This window comes from Strigops habroptila, chromosome 5 (assembly GCF_004027225.2).
Source record: "Strigops habroptila isolate Jane chromosome 5, bStrHab1.2.pri, whole genome shotgun sequence".
NCBI lineage: Eukaryota > Metazoa > Chordata > Aves > Psittaciformes > Psittacidae > Strigops > Strigops habroptila.
In genome coordinates, this window is record NC_044281.2 from 7,661,597 (window position 1) to 7,673,926 (window position 12,330).

Below are 12,330 nucleotides of genomic sequence, written 5' to 3' on the forward strand. Positions count from 1 at the left end.
TCTTTTTTTAATATGTGTTAAAGTGTATCATGACAAGCTTTTGTATTTATGTTTGTAAACAACTATCTCATATGAATCCATCTCTGCAAATCAGTTTATCTGAGAATAAGGGATTTGTACATGCGTGAAGACTGGCTATTGAGGGAAAACATGTAATCATTTCTTAGGTAATGAACTCGAGGATGGCATTGTCTGTTGTAAGGCAAGGGGCTGTGTATTAGTTTTCATGGTAGAACTGTATGGAGTTCTTGTTTGATAATTGTTTTGATTCACTTTCTTGTAAATATTTTCGTCTAGGGTTAAATTAATAAATGAGATATAGTAATAAAAGATTTGTATTCATACACAGTACTTAGCACACAGCAAAACATATTTTAATTTCTGTCATCTTCCCCTACTTTAGTTGCCCTCCATAATAAATACTTTCGACCAATAGGTGAAAATTCTTGTAAATCTCTTTCTGATTTTTCCAGGAGTGTTCACCTTGGTGTGCTCATATCATCTCTATTCTCCAGGTCAGTAATTGAGTCACAGTTAGGTGACATTTAATGGTCAGATAAAAAATAAGCACAGAACTGTATTTTAATTCTCAAGTACTGGCCTGTCTGATTTGTGTGCTTCATTTTCTTTCATGTTTTTATGAAAATTTCTGTTGTCCAGCACTCCAGCATCTAAATTGTCATAATTTCTACATTTTTGATGTTTTTAGTGAGAAGAATAATAGAACAAGTGGAAAATAAATTCATGACATCATCAAGAAAAAAATGTATTGTCTGAAAAAAAGAAGGATTCATGGACTATTTATGGATACGTGGACTATTTTCTGGCATTCAGATCAACCCTTGTCACAGTGGTAAAGGCTAGTCAGTGAGTCATAGTTGGCTTGTCTGTGCTGAGCAGAGTAATTCAGATTAGCCAGTGACTTTTGCTAGCTGACTAAAATGCCCCTGCATTTCTTCCCAGTATCTGTAGAGGAGTATGAAGCAATGATTTCTGCTGAGTCCTGCAGCTGCTGGCTTGTCAGTGGTGATACACTGCCTGAATACCTGGTGAGACAAATAAAAATCTATGTCCTGAAGATAATGTGCTCTGAAACAGTTTTAAGCATCCCAATTAAGGGGTTAAAACAACTTGTGTGCTCTTAACTGGGCCTGCTGCCTATCAAGAAGCTGTAGGATAAGTAGGATTTTAGACACATTGCATTTCTTCAATTTGCCTTCGATTCTTTAGGGTGCAGTCAGATTTTGAGACTTCTCTGCAAATGTAAAGAGATTTTCCTTGCTCTGGTCTGAGATATTCTAACTGTTATTTGGGCATTAATTAAAATGTAGGAATAAAATAGTTGTTGCATCCTGTGATAGGGCTGTATCTCTTGCTCATTTCTCTAGTCTTAGAGATCTTCAAATTATCCCTGGGATAAATTCCTCTCATACAGAGGAATTAAGCGACATTCTACTTTGATGTTTCTTCCCAGCTTGAGTGCCTGCATTTTTAGTTTCATCTTTGCAAATACATTCTTATTTAAAGTGTGACAAATGACTGTCTAATCTGGGAATTCAATAATTTATATTATTTACCCCCATAGTCTTTTCCTTGTACAGAGGACAGTGTGATTTTTGAACTGTAAAAAGTCAGAACTGTCCTCCACTGAGAAGCACCTTAGCATCCTGCGCCCTGAATTAACCTCAAGAGAAGAATTTGGCTTAGTGGATTTTGTTTTTTTGGTACCAGTTGGTTTCCTTATTTGTATTTCCTTGGAAGCTCTTAACACCACAGCAAATATTTGAAAGCTTCCCCCCCTGCAACTGTTTTTGGAAGATTATATGCGCAGCAGGTTGTGTAGATGAATGTCAGATGAATGTCAAGAAGTTTCTTTTTGACTCAAATATGGTTGCTGTTATCTAATGCATGTTCTAGCAGCTTCCTTCCTTAATCTGGTGTAGCTCATTATTTTACAGAACATACTTTAGTGTTTGCATTACACAGGGGCTTTAATTCTTTTGAGTACTTCAATATTGCTTTTTCTCTTCTGTCACCCACCCTAGAATTACTTTAGGCCTTTACATGTTAGTATTATGACTTAGTCAGGATTACTTCACATTATACCACAGATCCAATTAAAAAAAAAAATAAATCTATGTTTTCAACATTACTTTATGGGTATTTAAATAAAGCAAATTATAGTATGAAATGCACAGATACCAAGGTGCTGAGAAACAGAAGACTTTTAATCCCATCTGTGGAATAGGAGATTCTTTTTTATATCTGCTGGACCAGAATATCTATAACAGTTATTTTCATGACCTTGCAAATGAAGAAAAATGTAAAATATTTTGCAAAAGAAAGATGAAAATATTAATTACATTTGAATTCTGTAAGAATGCAATAGGGGATGCATCTGTGAACTGGAGAAGATAGGTAAACAGGAATGGATGTAAACAAAGTTGGAAAGGGGAGTTTTGAGAGGACTGGTTGCTCAGCTGAGACTGTTGGGGATTGTGGAGACTTTCCTTTCATATGGATTTAAGGGTTGGATTTCTTTTTTTAAATCAATCAAGGTATTCGCACTGGATTTGCTGTATGTGTCCACTAGGACACTAGTTATTCATCCAGGAGTTTTCAAAGAGCATAGTTTAAATGGTTTGGAACATTTTGCTCTGAGATGATGTCAAGCGTATACTGTACCTTGCATAGGTTTTATAGCCATGACTAAATGCTATTTGATGTCTTCTAAAACCGGTATAGCTTCTATTAAGCAATAATTATAAAGAGGCTCTGCCCTCTCTTGAAGGTGGAGTAAACCTGAAATATTTAGGAAGAACTTACACTGCGTACTGGGACTTGTATAATTTGGAATGTATTTTGATAGCTGAGTCTCAAGTGTGCTTCTCTTCCCATGTATTGTTATATGATGTGGGTATTACGAACCTGTGCATGATTGCCAAATCTTTTGACATGTGTAAGTGAAAAAATTCTTTACAATTTTTACATGTAGTGCGCTTTATAAATATTTGTATTGTTACTATAATAATCAGAATATGTAATTGAGGAGAGGTAGTGCTACTTAATGTTACAAATACTGTTTTACCAACTACTTAAAGCTGAAGAGCTTCTGTACGGCAGCAGAGCATAGCAGAGGGACTTACATGCCTTTCTCTGGCAATTCCAGTTTAAGAACCTCTCTGCATGGTTTCTGAAACGTCTGCACCTTGGATATAACTGGCGAATTGCCTTAAGTCCTTTTACTGAGAGCTGCTCTATAAATGCAATTCTTGAAATATGGGTTACAGTGACTGTGGACAGTGCAGTATGAATGAGTTTGTGAATAACAGTTTGCTGGCAGGCAGCTGTCAACGGCTTCAGACACTGTAGAGTGAACTGCAAATAAGAAAAAAAAGAGCAGAGCCATTGGTCAGTGATACCCAGTTCCGCTGCTGCTTCTGATCCAGTCTTGAATGCTGCATTAATGAGTGCCTTCCAGAGCATTCTATGACCTTTTCTCTTGTTCTGCTTTTACTGTGAAAAATACTGTTGAAATACTGTTACCATATAGCTTACAAGAAGTAGTAGGGAGAGGCAAGTAGAAGTTGTTTAATATTTTTATTTTTTAAGTAAGCAATAATTTAAATCTCACAAACAAATTGTCGATCTAGGTGTGAACGACAGTTAAATATGTGTTTCTGGGTTAGATCCTGTGTCAGTAGACAAGAAAATGTTCGAGTGGATGCTGTCTTCAAAACCTGAGTTTCCAGAGAGGGGGCTGAGGATTTAGAGCTTCTGCTGTCTTCAGGGAGACAGGAGGTGCTTGGCTGTACAGGCTCAAGTAGAGCCACGATGTCATTACATGTGGAATAGGTTAATAGTTTTATCTTCTGTCTGGAATATCAAACTCTTAAATAGTACAGATTTGGATCACAAACATGTTACTGCAAAAGCTGAAATTATCACTTCTCTGCCTTTTGCATTTATTATTTGAAGAAAAATGTAAGAAATAGAGCATCAGTGTGAGGGTATAGCATTTGCTTGTTGAGTTCAGTACTGTCGTGGTGATGAAATGGTACAGGATGGATTTCAGATTAGATAAAGGGAAAAATCTTTATATGTTGTAACTCCAGAACATACTATCTTAAGCAAATGCATTTTAGCAACATATTATCTTGGTATTCCTATAAAGGCCTTATGGAAGCAAGTGAAATTGTTGAGTGAAATAGTTCATCCCTCATGCAATGATTAGGGACTAATCTTCCACTAAAACAAGTTGCTCAAAGCCCCATCCAATCTGACCTTGAATATTTCTAGGGATGGGGCATTTACCATCTCTCTGGGCAACCTAGTCTCGTGCTTCACCACCCTCATTGTGAAAAATTTCTTCCTTCTATCTAGTTTAAATCTACCCTCTTTTAGTTTAAAACCATTACCCCATATCCTATTGCAACAGACCCTGCTGAAAAGTTCATCCCCATCTTTCTTGTAAGCCCTCTTTAAGTCCTGAAAGGCAGCAATAAGGTCTCTCTGGAGCTTTCTCTTCTCCAGGCTGAACAATCCCAGCTCTCTCAGCCATTCTTCATTGGAATGGTGCTCCATCCCTCTGATCATCTTTGTACTCCAGGTGGTCTCACCAGAGCAGAGGGGCAGAATCTCCTCCCTCAACCTCCTGGCCATGCTTCTTTTGGTGCAGCCCAGGATACAGTTGTCCTTGGCTGTGAGTGCACTTTGCTGCCTTATGTTCAGCTTTTCATCTGTCAGTATCCCGAAGTCCTCCTTGGCAGGGCAGCTCTAAATCCCTTCATGCCCCAGCCTGTATTGATACTGAGGCTTGCCCTGACCCAGGTGCAGGACCTTCAGTTGGCCTTGTGGAACCTCATGAGGTTCACACAGGCCCACTTCCCAAGTTTGTCCAGGTCCTTCTGGATGGCATCCCATCCCTTAGGTGTGTCAACTGCATCACTCAGCTTGGTGTCATCTGTAGACTTTCCAAAGTTGTAGTCGATCCCACTGTCTGTCATTGATGAAGATATTAAGCAGTACTGGTCCCAGTACAGACCTCTGAGAAACACCACATCACCGATCTCCATCTGAACCTTGAGTTGTTGACCACTCAGTGGCAACCGTCCAGCCAATTCCTCATCCACCAAACAGTCCACCCATCAAATCCATATCTCCCCAATTTAGAGAGAATGTTGTAGGGGACCATGTCAAAGGCCTTACAGAATTTCAGAGAGATGACATCCATGATTGTTGACTTGTTCACTGATGTAGTCACTCCATCATAGAAGGCTATTAGGTTGGTCAGGCAGGACTTGCCCTTGGTGAGGCAATGCTGGCTGTCTGGAGTCAGTTCCTTGCTGTCCATGTGCCTTAGCTTAGCTTTGAGGAGCATCTGTTCCATGATCTTCTCAGTCAGATTGGTGAGGCTGACAGGCTGGTACCTCCCAGGATCTTTTTTAAATTTACAAACACATTTCCTAGCATCTGTGGGAGCACAGCATTCTCTTTTAACTAATAAACAGTCAAACTACTGTTCTGTGTGTTCAATGGTTATTTTATTGGTGTAGGACAGTGTGGATAAGGAAAATATGGGAAGAGATTTGAATTGGAATTCCTATTCGAACATAGAGTTCTATTGCTTCCAACGTTCTAGTCTGGTTAGATCTTCCCAGCAAAATTGTATTAAAATTATGTGAAATTTACTTCCATTAAGCTTTACCCATTACATTTGAGAAAAGAATTAAATATGAGAAAATAATTTCTGTGCTTTGATAATACACTTGTTCACATCTTACATCTGTCACTGTTTCTTTTTATTCCAGTGCATGAAAAACTATAAAGCAGCAGTAACAAAGGTTCAAAAATGTTGACAAATGAGTCATCTATTCCACATGAGAATTAGTGTCTGCTTTGTACCTTCGCAAGAAATCTGAACGCAGAAGGGTAAGCCCTTTTAATTGTTGCTGTGAACTGCTTTACAGAAAAGGATTATGCAAATGTTTGATTTTTCTTGGTGGAGTAGAGTGGTATTTTAAGATTGTGATGAACTATTCAAGTTACATTTTGTTTGTTTGTTTGTTTGTTTTCCATTTAAAGCACTTGTAACAAAGCCACAAGGCTAAGTATAGGCTTTGGGGGTTAGAGAGGTGCTTCTGTCCATTTCCCATATTAAACAGTACCCGTTAGACGAAGTCAGCTGTTGAGTGAATGGCAGGACCAAGTTGTTGACCCGGAGCTCTCTCAGTCTAAGTAACTGTGTTTCACTAACCCTTTTGTTGAGTGACAGAATAATGCTTGTTGGCATGACTATTACAAATTGGCTTTTGTGCTCTTTTCCCCCACCCTTCCTTCTTTTTCCTGCCCCTCCCTTTTCCACAGCTGATAACACACTGCTTAGATTGAAAACACTGCTACAGTCTCTTGAAGCTGCAATTGCCTTGCTTCTCTTCTCTTTAGGAAAAAAGGGCTTGTCTGGATAAAGGAAAGGCAGCACCTGTGAGTTTCTCTTGATTTATTGGAAAAAAGGCAAAATTTGAGGACATAGAATGTTATGGATAAGAATTTATTTATGGAAGTGGTTGTGATATACTTGTTAAAAACATTAAATAATTTAAATATTTTCTAAGTGTGAGTAGGAAACTAAAAGGCTCTGGAAAACTGAGTGTTTCGTTTAGCTGAAAGAAAGGTAAGCTAAAACTGTGTGGCAAATTTTTGTTGTTTTGAGGAGAGGATAAGCAAAACATTTGTTTAGCAGTCTAGTGGTTAATAAAAACTTTCTCTTGTCTTATTTCAATTGCAGCAATGTGCTTTAGAGCAAGTGCATATCACATCATTTGATTATAAATCCTCAAATCCATTGAAGTACCTCTGAGAAAGTGTAGAGCTAAAATCAGATTAGGCTGAGTCAGACTGTCAATGCTGCCGGCTTTCCCAAAGGTTATCTTTAATCTGGCAGCAAGATGGCTATTGCTATGATATTATAGCCTCTTCAAAGTGCTTGCATGATTTCATTACTTCTTAAAGACAGATCAGTAGTGTGCAGTTCCCTTCTGACCTCCTTTGTGTATCTTGATGTCTCCAAGGTGTTACGCAAATGCTATGCTTCAAGTAAAAGTTCCTTGAATTTTGAATTATTGCTTTGAATTTATCTTGTAGGATGAGCAAGGATGACTTCAGTTACTGCTGGTTTTCAGGAAATCAGTGTGTGTGTTGACGACTTCATGCTGTTACTTCCTGATTCTATCTCAGACAGGTCCTGTGGTTCTTATTTCATGGATGGTTGGGATGTAAGGCTGTCATTTTTGACTTCCTTTCTGAGATAAAACAACGGGTATACAAGTAGTTAGCTTTCTTCTTTAGCCTCTTTGACTATATAGGCAAGAGTTCCTTATTAAAAGACCTTTCTCATGGGGCAGATGGGAGCTGAGGAAAAAAAAAGGGGTGCATGGAGAAAAATAATAATAAAAAAAAAAATAAAAATCAAAGCTTGTCAGTTGCAAAAGGATCTTGTAGCCTGGGAACAAATGGGAGGAGACAGATTCTTTCTGACAACAGCAACTCAAAATCTCTCCCATGTATGTACTGGATTCTTCTTATATCTCTGCTCTTGAAAAAGGCTACCTAAAAGGTCTCTCCTTCCAAGGGGTAGGGCAAAGCCAGACCCATTGGCAAAAAATGTTGACAGGACTCATTAGCAGTCCAAAACACAGAATCATTTAGTAGAGATAGACTTACATGAAACAGATTTATTTAAGATGCTTAGATACAAATTCTTTTGCTGATTTGCAGAAGGCTTATGTAGTATTTGGAATACTGGAATTTAAAGACAAAGCTGGTTTTAAGTTCAGAGTCCTTTATTTTAAGAATATCAAATCCTTGGGCTTTTAAAGGTGTTTGTAGTTTTAGTGTTCATCAGTTACTGAGTAAATGAAGAATGTAGTGTTGCAAAGTTACAGCAGAAATTACATGGAAAATACATAGGCTCACACACAGAAAGGTTTAGGGCTGGGATTAATCATTGACATTTTCAAAATCAGGTGTTGAACAGTGACAGGATCTAAAAACTCTGAATTAATAAATGTGTTCTAAATTCCCTGTAGTGAAAAGAAATGTTTCAACTTCACTGTGTTATTTTGCAGAGGGTCAGAATTTATTTTTACTGTAGCAGTAATGTACTGTAGTAGTAAATGGTAGGAGGTTCTAGCATGCATGACCTGGTTCATCTGGATAACACTATTGATTATTTTTTTTTTCAGTGCCTCTGCTTTAGTTAATTTTAACTTCATTTTCTGATTCTTGATTAGCTCAGTGGTAAGTTGTCACTACAGCATTCGACTCCCTAAGGACATGATCTATAAGGCAGATTTTTCCAGTGCAGGGTCATGATTCAACTAATTTACACATAATTTAAACAGCAGTTGGCCTAATACGCTGAAGTGGCATTTGAGATACTTGAAGTCCAAGAGTTAGACACCATAAATTAGTGTTTGTGTTAAGTACTCTTTAGAGACCTGCGGGAGCGGCCAGTGGGATATGTAATGCTCCTTGTGTTCATTTTTTCAATAGGCATGTGGAGTTAAAATCTCAAGGAAGATTAAAAAAGCAGTTGCACTTAACGCAGAAATGCTATTTAACATTTCATTGGCAAAGCTTTGTTTCATCAAAGTTTATGTAATATTTGGTTGGCCAGACTCTGTTTGGATTTATAGTTTAATGGCCTATTCAAATAAATGAACATAATAAAAATGTCTTCATGTGTTTAGAGCAAGCTAATGAACTCTGACTTTTGCATTTACTGATGTTTTACATTTTTTGTAAGTTTAGTGCTGAGCTGTGTTTAGTTACTTAAAACAATTTTTCTAAGATACAGAGAATTTGTCACCATGTTAGCATCAGAGTGGTTTTATCAAGCTGAGCTGATGTCTCAGAATGCTGTATAGAGGTGGCAGATTGAAGATAAATAAGTTGAATTAATGCCTTTTCTGGCTATTTCGGAGCAACCTGCCTGCGGGCCTAAGTGTGACTGTCACTTTGCTCAAGTCCTTATTTACTGAAAGATTTCCTATGTACATTGATGCTTTGGTTTCTAGTTCATTACTGCAGTATGAGCCAGTGCAGAAGTTGGCAGTGCAAGACTGTGCCAGTGTGGGAGAAGAGCAACTTAAGTAGGAGTGTTTGGGGACAGAAGGCAAGGAGGAGCACAACTGCTTGAAGAGTGTGTTAAAATCAAATGTGAAACTGTTTACATGACTAGTGATAGAGTAACATCAGAGCTAAACATGTTTGAATAGCTATGTTTCTGTGAAGTGGTTTTCAGCTGGCTAGATGGTGAGTAGTTAAAGTACGTTAGCAAAGTTTGTAGAAGAATCAGGAGCTATGGTGTAGGTTTGTTTCTAAGTAGCTGTACTTATGATTAAGTCAAAACTGTATAAAACGTCATCTCATAGGGTGGTAACTAAATTGATGGGACATGGTTTGGAGCTGTATGTTTTAATAAGTAATATTATCCATGTATAAATAATGAATATATACATTAAAATGTTTTTGCCCTTAAAACAGTTAAAACCATTTTTGTATTTGTATGGTGTTCTGAATGTGAGTAAAACATACTAAGATGGTGTTCAAATAGGAGGGCAGAGCTATTATGTGCATTATTTGGATTTTGAAGTTCTTCCTGTAGATCTTTAAGTGTACAGGAAAAGCAGTGAAATCTAGTGTTCATTTCAAGATATCTGCCTGATTGGGATCTTTTTTTAGTTCTTTTTCTTTGGTTGTATGTGCATCCTGTTTTTAGAGCTAACAAGTTTAGGTGTACCCATAAAAATCTGTGTGCTCGGTATTGCTGACCATGATCTGCTTATTTAAAACTCTGTTTCTCTCCTTTGCTATTTCTACCAAGCTGCTGCCATGCGTCCTGTCTGTCTGCCGCTAGGTCTGTGTGGTACTGGCAAGGAGCCATCCAAGGCTGCAGGCAAATGACTGAAAATGTAAAATTTCTTCCAGGTCTCTTTCAAGGTGCTACCTTGAGTTTCCTTTAGTCACATATATTAAAGGCATCCTGCCATTTGGGGGAGAGTCACTCCTTTTTAGAGGGCCGTTAAACTTGTGCAAGTTTGCAGGTGGTGAAGATTCTGATGCATTTCTAATTACATTCTTCTTTATAGGCAATTATCCTCTTTTAAACCTGCTTCTAGGTTGCATTATTTTTATTTTTAGTTCAGCATTAGGCTTTAGCATCTCTGAAAGTCAAGTAGTTATATCATTTTAATCTCAAACTTCTTGTGGTATTATTAAAATAAATGGGTGCACTGCAGTGCCTTTTGGCGTAATGTGTAAGGTCAAACTCTAATTACCCTTTAGTTTAAGGTAGGTTTGAAACATGTAATTCTAGCTGCTTTATCCCTGTTAATTTAAATAACATAAACATTTTGAGGGGGTTTATGAAAGTCTTTGATAGCTCGAAAACTTGATACATGATCTAGACATTAATAAAAACTTACCTAATTGGCTCAGTAGTCATGTATACTGTATGTATATATATATACACATAGTGGGGAGAGTGAACTTACTGTAGAGCTTCACTGGAATCCATGGTGAGTGCCTTGAATATGTACAAATTCAGTGATTCATAGTAAGAACTGAGAACTCGCCTGTAGAAGAAAGGGGTTCATCAGTACCGAGATCTACTGTCATTCAGAAGTGTCAGCAGCCTGATGCAGTCAATGAAGTTCTTAGGTGCCCTGCTGCGTCATTGCTCCAGTCTTTATGATTTGTGGTAATCCTACAGAATAGCCTGGTTGACTTTATGGAACACACATAGAATGCAGTGACACAAGGAATGCAATGGTGACCCAGCCAGTCACTCTTCAGTTTGGCAGGTGGAGATAAGTGTGTCATAAGTGGTTTCCAAAAAGGCTGTCAATATCCTGAATACGTGTAATCTGTGTTTAAAAAAGCAAACAAGTAAAATCTGAATGGATTTTGGTTTTGCATTTGTGACTTCCTCCTGTGCCCCCATATTGCTTGAACTGTGCTTGGAAAACTTGCCTGTGTTTGTAGTTGCCTGTTTGCTATCTAAATGCTTACTTGGGTTACAATGTTCTGCTTTTGAAATTCCTCCTCAAAACTGCTTGCTTCCTTTCTTTACTTACCTACAGAAAATATGACATCTGGCCTTATTAGGAATACATAATGGTTATCAGATTCTGCATTTATAGAGGTAGACTTTTCACTATGAGTAAAGAGATGAATCAAAATATCAAGTTTTGTGAGACAACTCTATACTATATTTTATTCTTTACATCTCTATGTAAAGAATAGAGAGAAATGTAGACAGAGAAGTTACACAGACCTCGTCTATCGAATCCTGAATTCTGTTTTTAAATGCAAGTCTGTTCTTCCATACTTTTGAGTCGTGTAAACCATTAAATTAAAAACCAGTCAATCCATCTGTGGTAAGCATCTCAATGGCTTTCCACAGCAGATTCTTATTTATTAGGTAATTTCGTTTTTATCTGACACTGGTTACATGATATGTGAAATTGAAAAAAACTTCATTCTAAACTTCCAGATGCAATCTGTTGCCACTTCTTGTTTTCATTCATAGATTACTTTTAAGATCTCTCTCCCTGAAGTTAATATTCCTAACAAGTATGAAGGGTTCTGTATTTTTTATGTCCTCCTGGAGTGAAAAGATCAACTGTAATATTTTTTTTGAGTGCTCTTGAGACAGGAAAGGAATTGCATTTCACATTTCAATGGTTATGGATTTAGCATGAAAACATATAATCTTGTTAATAATCAAGGTACAGTATTATAATTCATGTTGTATTTATTTTCTCATTGTTTATTTGGTTTTATATTTGTAAATCAGTGCCTCTAATTCAGTTCCAGAATTGGAAAATTTAGAGATTTGTTTATCACATTAATCTGTGTTAGGAGGCTGTTTTGATTCTGACCTTTTACAGACAGAAGTACCATAACTAAATTAAAAAAGGTTAATAATAATCATAGAATCATAGAATAGTTAGGGTTGGAAAGGATCTAACAGAAATACAAAAGCAGTAAAGTGCTTTCCCCCTATTTGGATTACTTCCTTTTTGTAATAAGTTGCTGCTTCCTTTTCATCCTTGCCTTTAACTGTTTTGTACCAGAGAAGTGGGAAGACTGGAGCTACCCGAAGTGTATTCAAGGTCTTAGATGTATTAGAAATGATGTTTCCACAGTTCTGTAACCATAATTCCTGATTTTATTAATGTTTTGGTAATTGGGACACTTCTGTTGAAATGAAAGTACAGAAACCCAAGAGGCTTACAAATGTCTGAAAATGTGAGCCAGATATTT

The 12,330-nt window shown here is 37.3% G+C and overlaps 1 protein-coding gene across 10 annotated transcripts in view; it reads left to right on the forward strand.

The window, feature by feature from the left end:
• The window catches only part of GULP1 (GULP PTB domain containing engulfment adaptor 1), a 157,522-nt gene that overhangs the window by 44,914 nt on the left and 100,278 nt on the right, over nucleotides 1-12,330 (forward strand). For 7 of the 10 annotated variants that reach the window (XM_030487876.1, XM_030487879.1, XM_030487877.1 and 4 more), the window contains exon 2: nucleotides 5,811-5,931. The exons of 2 other annotated variants lie outside the window; for them this stretch is intronic. The gene's annotated coding sequence lies outside the window, so the exon portion shown is untranslated. Of the gene's footprint in view, nucleotides 1-714; nucleotides 868-963; nucleotides 1,050-5,810; nucleotides 5,932-12,330 lie in introns of those variants that run through there. One more of the 10 variants, XM_030487870.1, reaches the window with a different exon arrangement.